This window comes from Ctenocephalides felis, unplaced genomic scaffold, assembly GCF_003426905.1.
Source record: "Ctenocephalides felis isolate EL2017-DRISC unplaced genomic scaffold, ASM342690v1 CF-g0.4_SCAFFOLD_03572, whole genome shotgun sequence".
Classification (NCBI taxonomy): Eukaryota; Metazoa; Arthropoda; class Insecta; order Siphonaptera; family Pulicidae; genus Ctenocephalides; species Ctenocephalides felis.
Window position 1 is genome coordinate 5750759 of NW_020539726.1, and position 3273 is coordinate 5754031.

The following is a 3273-nucleotide window of genomic DNA, read 5'->3' on the forward strand; positions in this document are numbered from 1 at the left end:
TTTAATAATATTTTTTGTAAATAAGATTATTTTAAATTTTGTCTAATAAAATTAGGTGACTATAATGAATGTCTACATATCCATATATGATAAAAATGTTTTCCAGCAATTGACAATTTTTTCTGAATCGATAAAATTACACTATTTGCATCGAACTCTTTGTATAATTTTAAGATTTAAGCACTAAGATTTAAAGAAGTCTAATTATTAACTTCCCGAAGGAGAAGTTTATGTTCTCATCAAAAAATCCGATTCGCTAATTTTATGTTTTCTCGACGTTTCAAACCATTCTGAATCGAATGAGACCAAATTTGGAAAAAGTATGTGTGTGTGTTTTTTTGTATAGCGAAGGAAATGCCTTTATGCATCCCAGACCGCGCTTCTGTGTGGGTATGTCGGACTCGATACCGCCCTGGTATAATACCGACTAAAACCTCCGCTTTGCCCTTGCCTCTGGTTCCCACGGAAACCGCCGTTAGGCATTACTTCATGGAAGGAGGATCTAGAATGATATAAATTCTTAACTTGTTATAATCAATGTTATAATTCATAAACATTATACTTATCTTTTAAATGCGCACAGTCCCATTCGCCCTTTCTCTTTCTATAGAACGCAGGTCCATTAAAACGTCTTTCGCAAATCTGTCTATTGCGTTCCAAGCAGCATCACTTCAACAACATGTGTGTGTGTGTGTGTGTGTACCAACAGATTTTTTGCCGTAAATCGCCGTTTTCTCAAAAACGGCTGGACCGATTTAAAAAATTTAAAAGCCATTCGATGTATATGAGGACGATTGTTTGTCAGTTTTGTGCGACCATCGGCCAAGCCGTTTCTTCGTAAATAAAGAGAAAGTGAAAAGTTTTTCGTCCACGTTTTAGCCCGCAGTTCTGAATCGATTTTGAAAATTCAAAAATCGTTCGAAAGATATTGGTTGGGAATCGACCTGATTAGTTTTTGGTAAAGATCGGCCGGGCCGTTTTCTTGTAATAGTTTTTTTTAAAAAAAATTCGACGATTTTTATGATTATTTTTTTGACGGTAGATACCATAGTCTTCTAGATCATATAATATATTACGGCCCTACGACAACTGGTTCAGCTTTAAAAATTCGACAAATTTTGCATAAATCGGTATCGTTTTTTTTGGAATTTGTCAAAATTAGACCTTTGATCGACGTTTTCTCAAAAACGCCTGAGCCGATTTTAGAAATTTAAAAGCCATTTGATGTATTTGGGTGAGGACTATCGTTTATCAGTTTTGTGTGGCGGTCTGCTAAGCCGTTTCTTTTCAATTTGAAAAAAAGTGTTAAACTTTTCGTCCACATTTAAGCTCATTCTACCGAATTGCTTTAAAAAAATCAAAAACTGTTCGAAAGATATTAGTTGGGAATGGTACTGATTAGTTTTAGGTGAAAATCTACCGAGCCGTTTTCTTGTAATTAACTGTTGAAAAAAAAATAAGCCGATTTTTATGGATTTTTTTAGCGATATATACCATGGGCTTATAGAACTTACTGAAATATTACGGCCTTACGACAAATAGTTTGATTTTAAAAATTCATCAAAATTTCAGAAAGTGAGTAGTTCTTTTGACATTTGTTAAAATTAAAATTAGACTATTTACTTGGTATAATGATAGAGTACTTGGTCTTGAACATAATCAACCATTAAAGTCCTGGAAACTGGTTCAATTATCAAAATTATTGATTTTTGAAAATTTGCTTTTAGAAAATACTCCGAGTCTAAGTGTTCGTTCGTTTTCAATTATGTGTAATAAATCCACTCGGAATACTTTCAATCACTCATAAATTAATTTATTTTTTATTTATTAAGTCGATTATTTAAACATATCGGGAAGTTCATGTAACTTGCCTCAAGGCTAAATGCCAAACCAACTAGTTTAAAAATGAACACTAGAGTGTATAGTCCCAGTATATTTCCAGCATATCAAAAACCAAACCATTTTTGATACTACTATCAATAGAACCAATGAGCTTTGAATAAAGAGTTAAATTTCAATATAACAAAAACATTTAAATCAGTAACATTTAAAAGTAATTTTAGTAGGTAATCTTTTTATTTGCGCAAATAATCAATTTCACGTTTGTAAAAATGTATTTCTTATATAAATGTTATTTTTATCTATCAATTGATATATTTTTATGATATCGTATTTATATAATAATTTTTACACACTTGATTTTAAACTGCCATTAGACGTTTTTGCTCTCTGGTCTGAACTTTACTTCTTGATTCTCCTGCTTCTATTTCCACCTATCTCTTTTTATATATCTAGCAATAATTATATTTTTTGTAAAGTATTATGTGTAAAGTTTTATGTAGTTATATGTTGTAATTTTTATCAAAAAATTACTTTTACAATCTAAGCTTACACATTGAATGCACACAATTTAAATCAAGTCATATATACATTGAGTTGTTTTCCTGTCAACATTGTCTAGCCAATCTTTCTAAATTAATATTAATGATGGTTGCAACAAATTCATATAAATTTAGATTGTAACAAGTAAATTTTCCTGTGGCATATTAATAGCCATTGCAATTGTCAGTCTAATTTGAAACTCAATTTTATAAATTGCATTGGCACATTTAAGTATTCAGAGTTTTGACATTTTTGCTTTTCTTTATTTTATTAAATTATTTTTTATGCTAAATTCTTTTAGTATATTAAAAGCATGGTTAACATTAAATATCCTGTTCCAAAACAAATCGCTTAGCTACATTATTTAAACATATTTAATCAACTCAACCTCAGTAGCTTTCTTTTTGTATATAATCCTTTTTATAGTGTAAATTCTTTCCCCTTTATTATTTTCGCCAGAATTAATATGACGCTGCTGACAATTCATTGATTATTAAAACTTGAATTGGGTGAAAAATATGTTCATAGAATTAATTATGTTAAGTATGACTTGATTCATTCTATTCATGTGAGTTAACTATAGCATTATCGATGAATGCATCAATTCTTCTGGGAAGACATAAAACCTTAAACTATATTCTCAAGTATATAGTTTAGAAATTGTATTCAAATTTTTGAACATTAAAAAATGTAACAAACAAGGATTACATATTGCCTTTGGATATGCTACAGTTCGGTGACAAATTGTTTTAAATTTTACATTTTTTTTAATAATCAAGCAATTGGACAGTAGATTGTCTTGATTCAAATATAACACCCTGTATAATTTTGCTTTTTTGAACCAATCTCATTGGTTTTCAGTAGTAAATAATGAATCTTACCTACGAATGA